General features: G+C 40.0%; 1 protein-coding gene across 2 annotated transcripts in view; it reads right to left on the bottom strand.

Annotated features, from left to right (window-relative positions):
* The window catches only part of LOC124789921 (soma ferritin), a 68,525-nt gene that overhangs the window by 43,151 nt on the left and 3,298 nt on the right, over positions 1–22,076 (bottom strand). The gene's annotated exons all lie outside the window — the stretch shown is intronic.

Raw genomic sequence — 22,076 nt, 5'->3', positions numbered from 1 at the left:
AAAAAATTGCAGCTGTTACACTAAACAGCTATTGTTTGTCTGGTAAAGCTGGCCTGTGACACATGTGCATACAGGGCAATAAGCCAAGAGTAACAGTTTTCTACATCTGTAACAATACAGGCCAGCTTATAATGAACACTGTTACTCATAACAATAATTAGAACCTTCACTCTACCTTTGTCTGAAAAGTGATCTATTATTATTATTATTATTATTATTATTATTATTATTATTATTATTATTATTATTATTATTATTATGCCTTTGTGTGTGGAATCATACACACACAGGGTGCTTAGAGCCTCCTCCTCTAAGCGCACTTGGGTAATTCTCAGCAGGCGTGTCCATGTCACAGGATTGGGTCCGGCTTTCGAGCTGGTGGCAAAGTTCTGCTGGGGACCCAGTATCACAGGGTATAACGTGTTACCCATGCCCAGGGTTATGGGTGAAGACCACATCGGCAAGGAAGGCGAAGAAGATGGACTTCAGTATGGCGAACTTGGCGTAAGTGGCACCTCATTCCCAGAGGAACTCAAGGGAGGGATAGACAGAGTCCCTGAGCCCAGAAAAGCAATCATCTAGTGGAAGAAAACCATGAATAAAAATCACCTGGTCCTCCAAGTTGGGGGTTTAGGTGTTGGACCTGCACTCCATCCTAGCAAAAGAAATCAAATGCAAAACCTCCCAATTTAGCCTCGGAACAGAATGGATCAAAAGAAAGACGACAACAGGCATGAAAAAGGACAATGAGAATTGCAACATGGAATATACAGGGAATTTCTACAAAGAAACGTGAAGTCCTTAAAGAAATAAAGAGCCTTGATGTCGACATAGTGGGCCTAACAGAAACCAAAGTGAAAGGGCATGGTACAGAAAAGACAAATGATTACACATACATTTATAGTGGTGTACCAAAGGAAAAACGAGCCCAAAGTGCAGTTGCCATTGCCATAAAGAAACAACTCAAGAAAAACCTAACCACCTGGGAATATGTCAGTGATAGAATTCTGCAAGTACAGATGAAAATAAAGGGCCATCCTGTGGTGATTACTGTGGTCTATTCAGTAAACAACGACACTGATGTAGAGAAGAAAGACTTATTCTACACTCAACTGACAAGATCTCTTTAAAATATAGGGAATCGCAAAGAAGTCATTTTACTAGGAGACCTAAATGGCAGAAAAGGATGGAAAGCTAATGACAACATAGTGGGGCAATATGGTGAAGAAACCATAAATGATAATGGTGGAAGACTGATAGAAATCTGCATGCAAAATGACTTAAGAATTATGAATGGATGGTTCAAGCATAAGGACATCCACAAATACACACGGACGAAACCAAGCGTTAACCTCAAGTCCACTATAGACTATGCCGTAATAAAGCAAACAACAAAGCTAGTAATACAAGACGTGAGGGCTATGAGGGGTGCAGAGTGCTGATCAGACTATTTTGTGCTAATGTCTAAGATATTATTCGAGTTTATCAAAGATACAGAAATTCAAGTGGAAGCCGAACCAGAGAAAGCCAACAATATTCAATATAATTTACAAAGCCTTGACCATAGTTCTACATGCTTCTTGTACCAGCAAAGGCTAGCAGAAAAACTTGCTGCCATTGAAGAAACCTCTGCAGATAAGATGTACGAGATGGTTAAAGAAGCCATCCATAACGCAGCTTATGAAGCACTGGGAAAAAAAGAAATCCAAAAGAGTAATAGAATATGTGATGAGTGGTGGAACCACTCAGTACAAGAGAAGGTAGAAAGTAAGAGGAAAGTTTATAATAAATGGTTGAACTCAAGATCAGACAATGATTGGCTGGAATAGAGAGAGTGGAGAAAAGATGCACAGAAAACAATAATTAAGGCAAAAAACGAAGGCTGCAGAAAACCGGTGAAGAGACAGAAAAAAGCATGGGGAATAAATGAGCAAATAAAGCTTGGAAGGTATTAAAAACACAGAATAAAGATAAAGCAAATATAAACCTCATTAGCATGCAGGAATGGGTACAACATTACCAAGGACTATTAACTGAGAACAGAGCTGCATTCACTGAGAACCCACCAGGCATAGAAATCAGTAATGATAATATACCACCGATAAACCCTAAAGGAAGTCCAAAATGCAATTAATGCCATGAAAAACGGAAAGTCGCCAGATCCAGGATTAATTTATATAGAACTGGTTAAAGCAGCACCGTCAAAACTCTGAGATATTGGCAGTGATTTTGCCTTAGAGGTGACGAAGCCCCAAAGGAGTGGAAAAAGGCAACAATTCCATCAACATTTAAGAAGGGCAACAGGAGGAATTGTGCAAACTATTGTGGTATTAGTGTAATGCCACCCATGGTGAGAGTCTATGGCCGTATCCTAAAAAAGAGGATAGAAAAAGAAATAACTAAATCTGAAGAACAAAATGGATTCAGATCTGGTCATTTCTGTACTGATGGAGTTTTTACCCTCAAAAACCTAGTGGAGAAAAGGACAGCAAGGGGCCTTACAACCCACCTTGTCTTTGAAGACCTCCAGAAAACTTATGACACAGTTCCACAGAACAAGCTATGGACAAGTCTAATTGATAATGGCGTGTCACTGAGCTATGTGAAAGCTGTCAGACTCCTCTACCAAGGTTGTACGGCAATGGTTAAAGTGAGAAATTAACTATCTCAAGAGTTTGAGGTGACAAAGGGACTATGCCAGGGATGCACACTTGCCCTTACGCTCTTTAAGATCTACCTAGAGGAGGCACTAAACATGGAAAAGGAAATGCGGAGGAATGGGTGTCCCTATAGACGACGATATCTTGTTCACTCTATTTTTTGCTGACGACCAAGTGTTAGTAGCTGGAGATGAGGAAGACGCAAATTACATGCTCCGCAAATTAAAAGAAGAATATGAAAAATGGAGTCTTACAGCTCGGTTCTGATACTGTTAAAGGGTGTCATAATTTTAAGTACTTGGGAGTGACACTGTCGTCCAATGGTAGAAATATGGATGATGTAAACAATAAAATATGCCAGGGCAAGCGAGCCATAAAACAACTAAATGGTATTCTCTGGAACAAAAACACAACGCAGAACAAAACATACCATCTACCACACAATTATCGAAAGTATCACAACATATGGTACAGAGTTGTGGGAAGTAACTCAGAGGCAGAAAGATCACCTGCTAGCTGTGAGATGGATTTCTGGAGACAGAGTTGTGGATACTTGAGACCTGACCATATCAGAAATGATAGGATCAGAGAGGTTATGAATGTCAAAAGCACAATCCTTGACTACATAGAAAGGAAGCGCCTACTCTGGTATGGTCACTTACAGCATATGCCAGACACAAGATGGTCAAAACGGGTATGGCAATGGGCTCCACATCAAAGAAGAAAGCGTGGTAGACCTGCGAGATGCTGGAAAGATGACGTCAATGAAGCAATGGCGGCGAGAGGTCTTAATGAAGGAGACTGGAATGACTGAACGATGGAGACTGGGATGCGAGAGGCGGCGGCAGCCGTAGAAACTTTGCTTATATAAATATATATAATTACATTTCACCTGACTCTGGGGTATGTTAAATCAGTATTGTTTCATTCTTTCTGGTCTTACTTTCCTTTCATCTTCAGAGATTTGGACTATTCGTTTGGTTTTGATTTTGACTTGGAGCCCTTCTTTCTTGCCTTTGTGTGTTTTTTCCCCCATTGATATTTATGACTATATTTTCTGTGATTTCCAGTTCTCTTCAGGCCTTCTCCATTTCCTTAAATCGATTTGGTGGTGTTTTTTTGTTAATCTATTTGGGTCCATTCTGAGGATGTTTCCATAAAAATGAATTATTCTTTTCCTCATCGATTATTATTGTTGTTATTAGTAATAACAATAACAGTAGCAATAATAATAATTTTAGATGATTCAAAAAGAAGGGGCCACAGAAATGATGACATGAAATGAGGAAAATGGAGGAACGATTTTTTTCTAGAAGAACGAAGTCACATATGGAATAGGTAGAGAGCTCCTGAGAAGTAAAAAGGAGAGAGAGACAGGCTACAATCAACTGAAATGAGGATAGAGGCAGGAAGAGAATACAAAAAAAATGTAATAAAATCCTCACACTGCAGAAAAAGGGTTAGGTTCTTTGGGGGAGGAGACCAGACAGCGAGGTCATCGGTCTCATTGGATTAGGGAAGGACGGGGAAGGAAGTCGGCCGAGCCCTTTCACAGGAACCATCCCGGCATTTGCCTGGAGCGATTTAGGGAAATCACGGAAAACCTGAATCAGGATGGCCGGACACAGGATTGAACCATCGTCCTCCCGAATGCGAGTCCAGTGTGCTAGCCACTGTGCCACCTCGCTCGGTTATACTGCAGAAAAACATCAAGGTGGACCACAGCAATGTTTATGCACTCTACAATTGTCATGTTGTCTTTGATTACTACCACATGTCCCATGGACGCTCAGGTGAATGTTCCCACAGCATAATACTGCTCCTAGTGCCCTGTATCCGTGGCTCAGTCCACATTTTGAGCAGCTGTTAACCTGGATGATTGTGTATCAGGACAACCGCCGATCTGGTGTAACAAGATATGTGAATCATCTAAGCATGTGGCACATTACCATTGATCCATGATCTAATCTCTATGGTCCCATGCCCAATGCAGTAATAATTGGCAATGTCATTGAGTTAACATGGATTATCTGCTATAGAGCACAGAGTTCAATGAAGTGTGCAAATCATTGTGCTCACAAGCTCTTGTGCCTGCACTGGCATAACTTCTAACCATGATTTTGAAAGCCTTCCTCTGTCATTAAAAGATACATACCAGTAACTAATACTACAGTATTATGAGAAGGAAAGTTGCTCCTCACCATACAGCGGAGATACTGAGTCGCAGATAGGACAACTAATAATATTTACAACAAACATAAATAATCTAATTTCATACAAACATTTGTATATTTTATATGCCGTTGTGCAAGACTCCTAATTACACTTTCCTGCTAGTGTCTGCATGATTTGCTCAATATTAAATAATATGAACAATTAAAGAGGACTATTAAGAGGACTGTGTGTTATAAAGCCAGCTTATTTTGTAGAAAAGCTTCCTAGAATACAGATAGCTGGAAAGATTCTTTGGGACCTTGTGCACAAAATTTCATTATTGTGTGAAAATACTGATGGGGCTACACACAGGCTATTAAAACAAGTGTCATCAAAAACTCCTCTCTGGAACAAAAGGTGATATCAACCACTAATCCACTTACTTTTAAAAATGTGTAACAGCAGCATTTTGAAACTGAAAAGGGTATAAAAGACACCACAAAGGAGCCAATGTGTTGTGAGACTATTTTCACTGTGCCTAATTTCTTAAAGAATTGCCCGAAAGAGGTTTGAGGATTTAAACATAAAACATCATTATGCACATTTTTTAGTTCCTTTATTTAATTACCTGCCAGATCAATACTTAGATTGTACATTTTGAGATATTCACCCAGGTTGACATTTCAGTATACAATATTTAGATGATGATGTAGCATCAACAGCCGCTGTTTTATCAATCCATAGACCATACCAATGTTCAAGGTTATTGAACATGTAGTTGTGTAAAACACACACACACACACAGGTCTAGTTCAAAAAGGAGTGAACAAGTAGCTGGCTGTGGCCTTACAGTAGGAACCATCCTCGCATTTGCCTAAAGTAATTTACAGAAACAACTGAAATCACAAGCGTGGGCAGGTAGAGATTAGAGCCACCATCCACATGAACACAAAGCCACTCTTTAGAACAATGCAACCTTATCATATACTGTGAGTGACAGTCTTGATATGCTTGCTGTCTGGACTCTCCATAGACAGAGATCTATTGTGTTGCACCACTGTTAATATCCAAATTTGAAAACTAGTATCCACTACAGCAATGAATGTAAATTTATTTATTTATTTACTTTTTTACCATGACAAGTGACATGGCCACTGAGATATTTAGTTGGATGCTAGTTCCAAAGTTTTCCGTGAACTGAAACATCTGTCTTCGGTTATTTGATTTCCATATACACTTATGTCGGCAGACTCCTTAACTACACTATCATAAAAACTTGGAACCAGCACTATGACACCCGTTCCAACATTTTTCATTCCACATTTGGACTGTAAGTAGTGATTGGGGACAGTTGATTTGCTTGTTGCTTCAGTTGGCACACCAATGACGTTTCTTGCACGCTTACTGGCAGGTCTATTATATTGCTCCATAAATAACATACCACATTGCTCAGAATACAAAAAATGATCTGTATTCTGAGGCCAACATTCTGTTCAATGTTAAAAGATAATCTTATAATAGCTAGAAATGGAATACACTAGATGCCATGTTTACTTTTTTTTGTTTTAGGGGGACCGTAGAACATGACGACGAAAAAGGAGTTAAAAACGACTACACGTTAATTCCGACTGACAGAATGAAAGATAGCTAAAAACAGGGACTTTGAAAAGGTCCCTAAATGGATGTTCTGAACTAAAGATTAAATGTCCTTCACCACATTGCTATAATGGATGAAAAGTAAAACGTGGTTGACAGCCCGCATGTCGTTCACTAAAACGGCTGACAACTCAAATGGGCAAACATAAGTGAGAACGTAGATGGTTAAAAAGGGGTAATCTGTCAGGAAATGGTGAAATGTCAAAGGTTGGGGGTAATGAGCACAAAGTGCTGGGGGATCACCACTTAATAAATGGCAATGGCCAAGAAGACAGTGGCTAATATACAACCTAGCTAAAATGATCTCAGGCCAAGAAGAGATCAACCATACCACTGGGAGAGGTTTAACCCCTGAAGCTTGTTCCCATGAAGGGATGACCACTGGTGATGCCAAAGTGACACTATCTGCTGACGGACAGCAACACAGAGATCGTCAGAGGGAATAGAAGAAACAGCGGGCCGATGTATGAGGACTGTAACCAAGGCAGCAGCGTCAGCGGACTCATTGCCCATCAGACTGACATGACCAGGGACCCACAAGAACACCATAGGGGCTTCACCAACAATGAAGAGCTTTCCTGGACCCATTGCAGTACGGGATGGATCATGTACAACACACAGAGGCTCTTAAGGGCACTGAAAGAGTCGGAGCAGAAGACACAATTGAAAAGCCTCTGTCATCACATGTACTGCATGGCCTGATAGAGGGCAAAGAGCTCCAATGTAAATACTAAGCAGTGTTCTGAAAGCCAATACTGAATCGGTGCCAATGACAAAGGCACCCCTGACACCATGGTCAGTCCGAGAGCCATCAGTGTACACAAAGGTGCTATCGCAAAGTTCATCTGAAAAGTTGAGAAAGTTACAGTGATAGAGCAAGGCTTGAGTAGTGTCCTTAGGAAGTGAATGAAGACAAAGGTGAACATGGGCCACTGCACGAAGCCATTGGGGAAGTGGCAGGTAGCGTGACGTTAAGATGCTAAAGCAATAGCCGAACACGAAGTCCAGGAGGTAACAGAGAAGAGGGACATGCCCTATACTGGTGATCAAAGGAGTTATCGAAAAATAGGATGGTTGGTCAGGGATGGCAGACAAATGGTATGCTTATCTGCTGAGGAGAAAATACAGTGATTCGGCAGTTCCTGCTTGCAGACTCTCAACTGGACTAGTGTAAAAGGCACCAGTGACCAAACAGATGCCACAATGGTGGATTGTATTGAGATGGCAAAAGTTGGATGGACATACAGATGCATAAATGAAACACCCGTAGTCTAGTTTTAGAGAGATAAGAGACCAGTAAAAACAGAGGAGGGTGGTCCAGTCCGCTCCCCAGGATGTACCACTGAGGACAGGTAAGACATTTAAGGACAGTGTACAGTGGGTAGCCAGGTAAGACATGTGGGAGGACCATGACATTTTCATAATGAGCATGGGCGCCAAGAATTGAGTAGTTTCAAGAGTGGAACAGTAACAGGACAAGATGTAAAGACAGTGGAAGAAATCAATTGTGCCGCCAGAAATTCATACAAACGGTTTTGTTGGTGTAAAAGTGAAAGCCACTGTCAATGCTCCATGAGTAAAGGTGATCAGGACAATGCTGAAGATGCTACTCAAGAAGACAAGTCTGAGGTGAACTGCAATAGATGGCAGAATCATCAACATAATTAGATTCCCAGTTCAAGACAGGCCATAATAGGGTTAATAGCAATAGCAAAGAGGTCGATGCTCAGGACAGAACCCTGAGGCACACTGTTTTCCTGGATAAATGTGTCCGACAAGGTAGAACACATATATACCTTGAAAACTTGGTCTTTTACAAATTTCTGAAGGAAACAGGGCATGCGGCCTCGGAAGTCTCACTTGTAGACAGTATGGAGGATACCAGTCCCGCAACAGATGTCGTAGGCTTTTTCCAACTTGAAAACATTGTCACAGACTGGTATTTCCACAGAAAACCAATTGTGACATGGGTTGACAGATTGACAGGATGATCAACTGGAGAACAGCACACTCAAATTCCACACTGTGCAGCGATTAGTAAAATGCAAGACTTGAGCCACCATACCAGATGGTCATGAATCATACATTCCATCAAACACAGCTGGTGAAAGGAATGGGGTGGTAACTAGAAAGAAGATTTTGTCCTTACTGGGCTTAGGTATGGTTATGACAGTGGCTTCATGTCAGCATATCGGAAATGTGTCCTCTGCCCAGATGCAATTGTATGTATGAAGGAGAAATTTCTTGCCCGCAAGAGAAAGATGTTGCAACATCTGAATGTGAACATCATCTAGCCATGGGAAGGAATATTGGGTGAGCATATCACATGGCAGTACTATTGAAGACAATCTCCACGCAAGTGAAGGAGAAGACCATTTGCCTTTGTTTTATTCTCTGGCAGAGGAATACTCAGATGTTTGTTGGTTGGAGTGATGTAAAAAGTCTTTGCATGAGTATTCCTTCTGTCTTTTCAAGCCTCCTGGGTGTGTAGCAGATGACTTCAACCCGTGAGGTGAAAGTCTGGTGGTTTGTTGCACAGCTGGAGGAGAGACGAGGATGCTACCAAAAATTGGGCAATTTTACAACTGTGGTGCTGAATTTGAGGTCGCATGTCTGCATGGCCATGTCCTTCATGGAGCGAAATATAGCAAGAACAGCACTAAGTGCTGGATGGTGGAATGCAGGGTTTCTGACCACCCAAAAATTTGTGAGGATAAGGCATTTTTTCCTTCACCCAGTCTCCTGGATGGCCCACACATCAAGATACTGGGACTATCTCAGGAAGAGGCTGCGTGGTTGCCATTGCAACTGCTGCAGCAGGTAGGAGGAGGTGTACAATCATCCTTGTGAGCATCTCAGCCACAGGCTACACATTCAGCTGGATGTTGACAGGACATATGAGTGTAGTTGTAACAATGACACTGGTAGCAGGGAATCAAGTTCAGAATGTATGGTCAGACTGTGATAACTTCATAGCCTTCTTTGATCTCTGATGGAATCACCATTCTATTGAAAGTGAGAAAAAGAGTGCATGTAGGCACTAAGAAAGCCTCTACCTTTTCCATCACCCAATGGCCTGCAATGATGCCCTGATCAGAGAGGTACGTTTGAATTTTTGCCTCCGTCAGACCATCAAGCAGCCTAGTGTAAATAACGTCATGGGAATAATTCAGCATTTGATGGCCCTCAACATGAACAGTATAGCCATGGAGAAGCAAAGCTGCAAGCAGTTGTGCATGAGAATCAGAGATAGTCTCCAAAAGCGAAGTTCCATTGTGTAAATGAGACCAGAATTTCACAGGGCCAGCAACTGCATCAACACCTTTCTGTATAATAAAAGAAAAAGGCCAACCATACTCATGAGGAATCATGGTACAGCCAGGAGGGTGTGGGATTCACTAGCCTCATTCCATTTACTTTAGTAGACATTGACTGTGAAGAAGATGATTGGCTCATTGCTGGGGGCAGCCTTAGGTAATGGTTCACACCTCCCAAAAACCTGACAGATGGACCAGTCGGCAATTTGGGAAGGTAGCAGCTCAGTAAATCACCCCTCCCTGGGTCTGGCCTGTACTGGGAGTATGTGAGAACCCTGTTGAGGTACATGTGAACCCTGTCGACTCAGGGCTGTGAATTACACAATACCCAGTCACCTGTTATGCATCAGATGCATGGCCCGGCATTCAGTAGCACACAGGCAGGAACCTTAAATGCCAAATAAGGAAAAAATAAGTAGAGGGACTGTTCTAATGCCAGGCTACTGAACATGCAGAATACATTCCCAAAAGCATCCCAAACATTTTCCTCAAAGGAGGGGAAAAGAACAGTGAGAGGACATACATACAGCATTGAAGTGAGTAGATGCTGTAACGGTTGGGGCCCTGTGGTTGCCAAACCATGAACCCACCAAAGAGTGGCAAGGCCCCTGCCAGACCATGCTTACATTGTACACTACCAATTTTCTGGCAATTTGGAGAGTATAGAGGAGAGACGCAACACTTGGCTTTCCTTGTTAGTGCAACTACTCCACAGTGATTGCTGACTAACTGCAGCAACTATTCAAAATGCTGGTTCTGAGTACCCCTTCATCTGCAAAACTGTAATTAGTCTTCTGGTAAGTATCATGCAATGAGGACAGCCATCTTTTTTCTCAGGTTTACTGATAAGTACTGGCAATTGTCTGTCTGTATATTACATCATTTAGTCTGCACCCAAAAAATAAATTTTCTGTCAATTAGTCTGAGAAAGTTATAGAAACTGTATCTACAATTATTTGTTCTTCTTTATGGAAAGTCACTTGTAGCACAGGTCATTTAAATGAGCCTTCTTTTATCGAAATGATGTGGAATGAGCCAGTTTACAGATATGTATACATGATTGGAGTTAACATTAATGAGCCCATACTTAGTCCTACTTATGCAACTAATTTAATTCTTTTTGAACTGACTAATAGTTTTTAAGTAGAAATTCATCAATGGTATAAAAGGAGTTGTTTCACTGCATCTATGGTGTTTCTCCCTTGCTGAGAACCAAACTGATTGTTTAGAATAACAGAATATTTTGCAATAAAGTTTTGGATTTGAGCAACAGTAAATTTTTCAAATATTTTAGATATGACTTGAAGAACTGAGACAGGATGGTAACTTCCCATTACCTCTCTTGATCCCAAAAAGTAGTCTGACTTCGGCATATTTCAGTACCTCTGGGAAAGAGCTCTCTTCAAATCACTCATTTTTTATTTTCACTAGTGATTTTGCAATTTTGTGTACTGCTTAAATAACTTCCGTGGATATAATACATCAAACCTATAGGGTTTTTGTTTTTTAACACCAGGATTGCATTTTCTCCATCCTCCACAGAAACATTTAAAAAATTTGTTAAGGTGTTCAGAGTTTTCATTTAGGCCAAAGAGATTTACTTTGTTGTGATAATCTGTTACATTTACATCAGACTTTGCTATATCTAGAAAGAATTCACTAAAGTTTTCCAGTATTTGAGTTGGGCTTACAATAGTGTTTCCTTCAATGTTAATTTTTGAAGTTTCTTGGTTATAGGCTTTAACACATAACTCATATTTAATGACTAATCACACAGCCTTTTGTGTTATTTTTACAGTTTAAAATTAGCCTGTTATCTGTGACCTGTTTTGCTGCCTTGACAACTTTAATATAATTTTAAAGAGTCAAATATTCAAGGAAAGCAATATCTCTATTATATTTTAATTCTCTGTGCAGTTGCTTTTCCCTTACACAGGTAATTTTTATGCCCTAAGTGATCCATATTAATTAGTCACTTTATTGCTGCAGAGTCTAGATAGAAATGTTTCATTAAAGACACCATGAAAACCATTTAGGAATTTTTCACAGTTTTCTCACTTTAGTTGCAATGATCAAAATGCCATTTTCCCCCTCTTTTAGCTTGTTGTTGTTGTTGTGGTCTTCAGTCCTGAGACTGGTTTGATGCAGCTCTCCATGCTACTCTATCCTGTGCAAGCTTTTTCATCTCCCAGTACCTACTGCAACCTACATCCTTCTGAATCTGCTTAGTGTATTCATCTCTTGGTCTCCCTCTACGATTTTTACCCTCCACGCTGCCCTCCAATACTAAATTGGTGATCCCTTGATGCCTCAGAACATGTCCTACCAACCGATCCCTTCTTCTGGTCAAATTGTGCCACAAACTTCTCTTCTCCCCAATCCTATTCAATACTTCCTCATTAGTTACGTGATCTACCCATCTAATCTTCAGCATTCTTCTGTAGCACCACATTTCAAAAGCTTCTATTCTCTTCTTGTCCAAACTATTTATCGTCCATGTTTCACTTCCATACATGGCTACACTCCATACGAATACTTTCAGAAATGACTTCCTGACACTTAAATCAATACTGGATGTTAACAAATTCCTCTTCTTCAGAAACGCTTTCCTTGCCATTGCCAGCCTACATTTTATATCCTCTCTACTTCGACCATCATCAGTTATTTTGCTCCCCAAATAGCAAAACTCCTTTACTACTTTAAGTGCCTCATTTCCTAATCTAATTCCCTCAGCATCACCCGACTTAAATAGACTACATTCCATTATCCTTGTTTTGCTTTTGTTGATGTTCATCTTATATCCTCCTTTCAAGACACTGTCCATTCCATTCAACTGCTCTTCCAAGTCCTTTGCTGTCTCTGACAGAATTACAATGTCATCAGCGAACCTCAAAGTTTTTATTTCTTCTCCATGAATTTTAATACCTACTCCGAATTTTTCTTTTGTTTCCTTTACTGCTTGCTCAATATACAGATTGAACAACATCGGGGAGAGGCTACAACCCTGTCTTACTCCTTTCCCAACCACTGCTTCCCTTTCATGTCCCTCGACTCTTATAACTGCCATCTGGTTTCTGTACAAATTGTAAATAGCCTTTCGCTCCCTGTATTTTACCCCTGCCACCTTTAGAATTTGAAAGAGAGTATTCCAGTCAACATTGTCAAAAGCTTTCTCTAAGTCTACAAATGCTAGAAACGTAGGTTTGCCTTTCCTTAATCTTTCTTCTAAGATAAGTCGTAAGGTCAGTATTGCCTCACGTGTTCCAATGTTTCTACGGAATCCAAACTGATCTTCCCCGAGGTTGGCTTCTACTAGTTTTTCCATTCGTCTGTAAAGAATTCTTGTTAGTATTTTGCAGCTGTGACTTATTAAGCTGATAGTTCGGTAATTTTCACATCTGTCAACACCTGCTTTCTTTGGGATTGGAATTATTATATTCTTCTTGAAGTCTGAGGGTATTTCGCCTGTTTCATACATCTTGCTCACCAGATGGTAGAGTTTTGTCAGGACTGGCTCTCCCACTGCCGTCAGTAGTTCCAATGGAATATTGTCTACTCCGGGGGCCTTGTTTCGACTCAGGTCTTTCAGTGCTCTGTCAAACTCTTCACGCAGTATCATATCTCCCATTTCATCTTCATCTACATCCTCTTCCATTTCCATAATATTGTCCTCAAGTACATCGCCCTTGTATAGACCCTCTATATACTCCTTCCACCTTTCTGCTTTCCCTTCTTTGCTTAGAACTGGGTTTCCATCTGAGCTCTTGATATTCATACAAGTCGTTCTCTTATCTCCAAAGGTCTCTTTAATTTTCCTGTAGGCGGTATCTATCTTACCCCTAGTGAGATAGGCCTCTACATCCTTACATTTGTCCTCTAGCCATCCCTGCTTAGCCACTTTGCACTTCCTGTCGATCTCATTTTTGAGACGTATGTATTCCTTTTTGCCTGTTTCACTTACTGCATTTTTATATTTTCTCCTTTCATCAATTAAATTCAATATTTCTTCTGTTACCCAAGGATTTCTACTAGCCCTCGTCTTTTTACCTACTTGATCCTCTGCTGCCTTCACTACTTCATCCCTCAAAGCTACCCATTCTTCTTCTACTGTATTTATTTCCCCCATTCCTGTCAATTGCTCCCTTATGCTCTCCCTGAATCTCTGTACAACCTCTGGTTCTTTTAGTTTATCCAGGTCCCATCTCCTTAAATTCCCACCTTTTTGCAGCTTCTTCAGTTTTAATCTACAGGTCATAACCAATAGATTGTGGTCAGAGTCCACATCTGCCCCTGGAAATGTCTTACAATTTAAAACCTGGTTCCTAAATCTCTGTCTTACCATTATATAATCTATCTGATACCTTTTAGTATCTCCAGGGTTCTTCCATGTATACAACCTTCTTTCATGATTCTTAAACCAAGTGTTAGTTATGATTATGTTGTGCTCTGTGCAAAATTCTACCAGGCGGCTTCCTCTTTCATTTCTGTCCCCCAATCCATATTCACCTACTATGTTTCCTTCTCTCCCTTTTCCTACACTCGAATTCCAGTCACCCATGACTATTAAATTTTCATCTCCCTTCACTATCTGAATAATTTCTTTTATTTCATCATACATTTCTTCAATTTCTTCGTCATCTGCAGAGCTAGTTGGCATATAAACTTGTACTACTGTAGTAGGTGTGGGCTTCGTATCTATCTTGGCCACAATAATGCGTTCACTATGCTGTTTGTAGTAGCTTACCCGCATTCCTATTTTCCTATTCATTATTAAACCTACTCCTGCATTACCCCTATTTGATTTTGTGTTTATAACCCTGTAGTCACCTGACCAGACGTCTTGTTCCTCCTGCCACCGAACTTCACTAATTCCCACTATATCTAACTTCAACCTATCCATTTCCCTTTTTAAATTTTCTAACCTACCTGTCCGATTAAGGGATCTGACATTCCACGCTCCGATCCGTAGAACGCCAGTTTTCTTTCTCCTGATAACGACATCCTCCTGAGTAGTCCCCGCCCGGAGATCCGAATGGGGGACTATTTTACCTCCGGAATATTTTACCCAAGAGGACGCCATCATCATGTAATCATACAGTAAAGCTGCATGCCCTCGGGAAAAATTACGGCTGTAGTTTCCCCTTGCTTTCAGCCGTTCGCAGTACCAGCACAGCAAGGCCGTTTTGGTTAGTGTTACAAGGCCAGATCAGTCAATCATCCAGACTGTTGCCCTTGCCCTTGCAACTACTGAAAAGGCTGCTGCCCCTCTTCAGGAACCACACGTTTGTCTGGCCTCTTAACAGATACCCCTCCGTTGTGGTTGCACCTACGGTACGGCTATCTGTATCGCTGAGGCACGCAAGCCTCCCCACCAATGGCAAGGTCCATGGTTCATATTAATGAGTTTTCTTTGCTGAGGTTCCATCTCTTATGGGTTTTCCCACTTGAAATGTTCCTGTCTGTCAGTTGCAACACAATGAACAATTCACAATGTTCTGAAATACTGAAATGTAGGCAAAATTTACACACATATTCATATACATAAAAAGTTAAAGCACTGTCAATAAAGTTTGCTGATTGTCCATTGTATCTGGTAGACTCACAGAAATTCAGTTTGAAACCATGTTGCTTTACCAAGTCAATGAATCTAAGCACAGAGATTATTACATGTGACATCAATATAAAAATCAGCAGTTAATGGAATTGTTTTCCTTTTTTCTCTACAGAGATCATCAAGCACATTTCGAAATTTGGAATAGTTCTGTTGTTGATCTCCCAGGGATTCTATATATTGAGACAAGCATTACATTTACTGGTAATGTCCATTGTTCCTGTACAACATTTCTTAAACACACATTCTTCATTTCAATTATTAAAACGTTTTCTGGTTTCATAATGTATATCGCTATGAAGAAGTATACATGAGCCTCCACATGACTTGACCTGTTTCTTCCACAAAAGCTACCTGCTAACCTGAAGTACCCCATTTTGTTCAAAATTTTAACTGTGTCATCAGTAAACCAACACTCATCTAAACAACACTAGTATTTGCACATTCTAACAGAATGATTTACAATTCATCTATTTTGAAGCTTTTGTTGCTTGAAGCATCAGTGTTTAAGCCACTTATATTCCACTGCATGACATATCTACTTTGACTATTACTTATAGGCTACAGCACATTTTTTGCCGAATAATGGTTTTGCCTTATTTCTACCCAAGTTTTTTCACCCTATCATTAATTATTAGTTTACTTTTTTTATTGTCTGCAAGTATCTGGGAATATCTAACTAAACATTTTTGAGCCTAACCCATTCAGATGTAGAGAATCTTTGGCAAGACACTTCGCACTTAGAAATTTGTTGTGTCAATGAAAACTACTCCTTATTCCTTGCAGTGCTCTTTAATAATGCTGTTTATTTTCTGCACATCATTGTCACTCACCAGTCTCCTGTGGTTATTGTTCTGGAAATCATGTAGGGGCTTCTGACCGTTCAGCTAAGGTTCCTTGTTTGGTTTAAGATTTCTTTTTTGCTCTTGCTTTGAAGTGAGTTTGTTCCCGCATGGATAAAAACACATTTTGAATTCAATTTACGCTTATCTAGTGCACTCTGTCAAGTTCAAGATGATGTGTACATGTGCAACTGATGTGTCTTGATTCCTGGTCAAATCTTGTGGATGAAGTTCAGTCCTTATCATGATCAACTCACTCAGCTGGATAACACTACAGACTATGGTTGCTGGAAGAATGGAATATTACAACACACCTATTTTTGGATTGCAGACAAAATTAAGAACTATACTGTGCAACATGGGATAGATTTCCCAGAAAAAAAAAAAACTGACAAGTTATCTGCATTCTTAGTGCAACAAATTCCAGCTATACTGTGTTAAAATAGCTTTGGAAATTTATAACACTATCGTTGTATGTATTTAATTCTTTATTGAACTTCAAGGCACTGTGGATGATTTTTCTGACGACTGGATACCAGAATTCTGTGTTCATAAATGAAACATTCCGTAGAAACACTGGAACACGTGAGGCAATACTCACCTTACGACTAATCTTAGAAGAAAGATTAAGGAAAGACAAACCTACGTTTCTAACAAAGAGATAGAGGGGCTGGCCAGTACTTACCTCAGCTCAGTACAGCCGATAGATACACATAAAACAGAACTGAAAATTTACATTCCTAGCTTTCGGAACTTTGTTCCTTCATCAGGGAGGAGAGAGGGGAAAAAAGGGAAGAAGGGAAAGTGGATTCAGTTACTCACAACCCAGGTTATGAAGCAACAGGGAAAGGTAAACAGGGAGGGTAGCAAGGATGGAGGCGGACAACCATGCCTCCATCCTTGCTACCCTCCCTGTTTACCTTTCCCTGTTGCTTCATAACCTGGGTTGTGAGTAACTGAATCCACTTTCCCTTCTTCCCTTTTTTCCCCTCTCTCCTCCCTGATGAAGGAACAAAGTTCCGAAAGCTAGGAATGTAAATTTTCAGTTCTGTTTTATATGTATCTATCGGCTGTACTGAGCTGAGGTAAGTACTGGCCAGCCCCTCTATCTCTTTGTTAGTATTTGTTTCACATCTTATATGAGATTTTCCATTAATCATTTAAACCTACGTTTCTAGCATTTGTAGACTTAGAGAAAGCTTTTGACAATGTTGACTGGAATACTCTCTTTCAAATTCTAAAGGTGGCAGGAGTAAAATACGGGGGGCGAAAGGCTATTTACAATTTGTACAGAAACCAGATGGCAGTTATAAGAGTCGAGGGACATGAAAGGGAAGCAGTGGTTGGGAAGGCAGTGAGACAGGGTTTTAGCCTCTCCCCGATGTTGTTCAATCTGTATATTAAGCAAGCAGTAAAGGAAACAAAAGAAAAATTTGGAGTAGGTATTAAAATTCATGGAGAAGAAATAAAAACTTTGAGGTTTGCCGATGACATTGTAATTCTGTCAGAGACAGCAAAGGACTTGGAAGAGCAGTTGAATGGAATGGACAGTGTCTTGAAAGGAGGATATAAGATGAACATCAACAAAAGCAAAACAAGGATAATGGAATGTAATCTAATTAAGTCGGGTGATGCTGAGGGAATTAGATTAGGAAATGAGACACTTAAAGTAGTAAAGGAGTTTTGCTATTTGGGGAGCAAAATAACTGATGATGGTCGAAGTAGAGAGGATATAAAATGTAGACTGGCAATGGCAAGAGAAATTTGTTAACATCGAGTATAGATTTAAGTGTCAGGAAGTCATTTCTGAAAGTATTTGTATGGAGTGTAGCCATGTATGGAAGTGAAACATGGACGATAAATAGTTTGGACAAGAAGAGAATAGAAGCTTTCGAAATGTGGTGCTACAGAAGAATGCTGAAGATTAGATGGGTAGATCACATAACTAATGAGGAAGTATTGAATAGGATTGGGGAGAAGAGAAGTTTGTGGCACAACTTGACCAGAAGAAGGGATCGGTTGGTAGGACATGTTCTGAGGCATCAAGGGATCACCAATTTAGTATTGGAGGGCAGCGTGGAGGGTAAAAATCGTAGAAGGAGACCAAGAGATGAATACACTAAGCAGATTCAAAAGGATATAGGTTGCAGTAGGTACTGGGAGATGAAAAAGCTTGCACAGGATAGAGTAGCATGGAGAGCTGCATCAAACCAGTCTCAGGACTGAAGACCACAACAACAACAACAACAAATGAAACATTATCTCAGCAAGGAATCCAATGTTTTATAGAAACTGCTTTTGCCTTAGTAAAAATGAGGCTAATCAATATTTATCATCACAAGTTGTCTGGATTAGTATCTCACTATTATTCCAGAATGCCATTACTAAACACTGCAGATGAAGGTAATATTTGAGTTGTAGCCTATATGCTCAGCCATACGTTTTATAGTTATCATTACAGGAACCAATGTAATGCTATCAATAACACTAATGGCATAGTCCACATCAATTCAAATCTTACCTTCATGATGGTCTCGGATGTTATTGAATTTAGCATATGTTAAAATGAAGGACTCAGTAAGGAATGCACATTTTTTTGTTTTCTCAAAAAAAAATTCTGCTCCGAGATACAGCCCTCCAAAGATGACATTGCACATAACATTTTTAAGATGTAAATTTTGGAAAACTTTTAAAATGCTGTATCTCTAGAACAGTTCTAGATATTTTGTTGGTTTTTTATTTGAAAGATAATTGCTTTATGATTACAAAGAAAGCCTCCATTTGGGTTATCTGTCAAAGTTCTTTTACAATATCATTCTGAACTTACTTTATAATTTATGGTTTTTTTTCCCAAAACTGCCAATCCATAAAATTTTAATAGTTCTACATTCCATGAAAAGGAGAGCTTCCACTTTTAGGTTGAACAGGTTTTATAAACAATTGAAATTTTTGCCATGCATAAAACCTGTTTTATTATCACACAACAGGCACATAAAAATCAAAACCTAGTCTCATTTAACATAATTTTAGTTTTAAAAAATGAGTAAGAGACTAATTTTTCAAACATTTTAAATGGCTCCAAAATGTATGTGAAAGGTGCGAAGACAAAGGTTTCAGTTTATACAACTTCTGTGCACTCTGTTTTGTGCTGAAATTAGCCAGTCAATGATCTAAAAATGTGTTCCACTGCTTCAGTATCTTCCCTCGATATAGAGTGATGCCTTCCTGTTGAATCGATAGGAACTGGAGCACTTACAATCGCCAAAACATTGTGAACAGGAAATGAGCATCCTGTGTGCATTGTTGCTGTCCATCTGGAAACCTATATCCAGCAGGTGGTCCATGTGGTAGCATAAAATTCACTACAGTTTTGTTTAACTCATAACTGGTGTCTATAATCTCTGCAATCCACCAGTCCGCCCTGGTAGCTGAGTGGTCAGCGTGACAGACTGTCAATCCATAAGGGCCCGGGTTCGATTCCCGGCTGGATCGGAGATTTTCTCCGCTCAGGGACTGGGTGTTGTGTTGTCCTAATCATCATAATTTCATCCCCATCGATGCACAGGTCGCCGAAGTGGCGTCAAATCGAAAGACCTGCACCAGGCGAACGGTCTACCGACGGGAGGCCCTAGCCACACGACATTTCCATTTCCATACCAGTCACCATCATACACACATGCCCACAAACATCCTCCTTCTCAGGTTGTGAATCTAAATGTTACTCTGCTGTTTCTGAGGTGTTAGCCGAATGAACAAAATTTCTTCTTTCTTGCTCTTTAAAGTGTGTGCAATATGAGTTCGCCCATCACTTTGAGTCCAAAAATGTGTCTTCTGAATTCCTTTCACAGGAGTAGTTTGTTTGGACCATTCTTCTTTTTTCTGCTCACAGAATTCGCCAGTCTCCTCTTTGGACAAAAGAATGAGAGCTGTGGATGTGTAAGATTTCATGACTTTCAAATACTTATCATTCTGAATCGCAGCTGTATTTGGCGTGGAAAGATTAGGTTTTGTAACTTGGTGCTTCAGCAGATCTCCTACACCATCATAGGGGACCTGCCCATGACCAGCAGCACTGTATACCCAGTCAGCTGGCACAAGTGACTTACTCAAATCAAACAGCTGGTAACTATTTTTAAAATTACTAGGAGCACCATCAGAAATAATGATGATCTTCTCTGCTCCTGTTTGCAGTTGAATTTTGTGCATTGCTAGCAAAGCATGTGCTGACTCATGTCCTGTTTCATCACTTACAACTGCAACATTTGTGGTCTTGTTTTGAAAATATGTCACTCCTATAAATATTGAAACCTGGTCATTACTCCAATAGTACCCTTGTACTTCTTGGGGAAGAATTACACTCCAGTTCTCAGCAAAATCACAGTGGAGCACTAAATATAGTTCTTCAGCCTGTACACAACCTTTCACTTCTGCAATGTGTTGTCGTTGCAATTTCTTCAGATGCTGGTGTGTCACTGCTTTCACTGCCTATTTACCAAGTTCATCAATGAAACTGTCAAAGGCAACAGTTTTCTTAATTAGTTTATTTTCCTCCCGTGTCACATATGTAATTTCTGCATGGTTATCTGCTATGTTTTCCAGGGCAAGTGCCTGTAAAGACAGTCCTCCCTTTCCAGGGCAGTCACCACATTCTTGACACAAACAAGTCTCTCGCTTTATGCCACAGACTACTAATGACTTCACATGGCAAACCAAGGTGTCATAGGCCTATGTCATGTTCTCCAGTAAGTTCTTCAAAGTTACCACACAAAGTTCAAAATTCGTGCTGTAGACACATAAAGAGACATCTCTAGGTGCGCGTGGAACTACCCACTTATGTCATATTGCTAAAATTTTGAGCTTCCAATATGTGAAGTTGTATAGTTGCTCCTATAAATTGCAAAAAATCTTTAATACTGTTTGTCATGTACCTCTTCATTTTCACAACTTGTTGACCTCCAACTGTTACAGTTATAGTGACTTTTTTGTTGGCACTTTGGCGAGAACAGTCCCATTTATCTTCCAGATAAAATGACTGCACTATTTGAATTTGAGCTGCTTCTGCAGGATGACCATAATAGAGATCTGGTCTTCCAAAGACTCCTTTTACAGACCTCACATTTCTTGATTTGTCTACTATGTACTCTGATACTGATGGAACATCGTTCAAAATTTTTTTGTTTGAAAACGTCTTTGAAATAACAGTTAAAACTTGCACCATTTCACTGGAGAATGCACAATATTCAAAAGCTGAATTGATATTCGTGAAAAATTCCTGGCAAGAGGTGCAAGAGTGCTTTGGTTCATTTTCTTCTCAAGATGCAATTTCTACTTTGAAGAGTGTGGTCAGTTTTCCTGCAGCATATAGCTTTAGTATTTTCTCTGTGCTTTCTTGATGCATAGAGCTTATGACTCGACTTCACTGACCACAGTTTCTTAACAGGACTAACACCTACATTTGTAATTGATTGATTCAGGGTATTCAATCCTTTGTCTATTGATACAAAATCTGCACCATGGGAGGCTTCACCTTGTTCATATACTATCGTCGTCGTTATTCTGTCAAAACATTTACAACACAAAAAAGCTGTCACTGGAAACATCTTAACTTTGATACTGAGTCTTCAAATGAGAACACTTATTCACAACCTGAACAAAGTGTTTTTTTGTTTGCCTTATATATCACTCTTTTATGGATATGCAAATAGTCAGCTTACTTAACTCTCCTGTGGCCCTAGTCAGAAGACATTTCAAACAGTCCTTTTCACAAAACACACTGTAACTGTGTCAACTGCCCAATTCTTCATGAAAACACAGAACTCACTGGGAGGTCTCAGGC

This window comes from Schistocerca piceifrons, chromosome 3, assembly GCF_021461385.2.
Source record: "Schistocerca piceifrons isolate TAMUIC-IGC-003096 chromosome 3, iqSchPice1.1, whole genome shotgun sequence".
In the NCBI taxonomy this organism is placed as follows: domain Eukaryota; kingdom Metazoa; phylum Arthropoda; class Insecta; order Orthoptera; family Acrididae; genus Schistocerca; species Schistocerca piceifrons.
The sequence above is the reverse complement of the archived record's forward strand: the minus strand, read 5'-3'. Positions and strand labels throughout refer to the sequence as shown.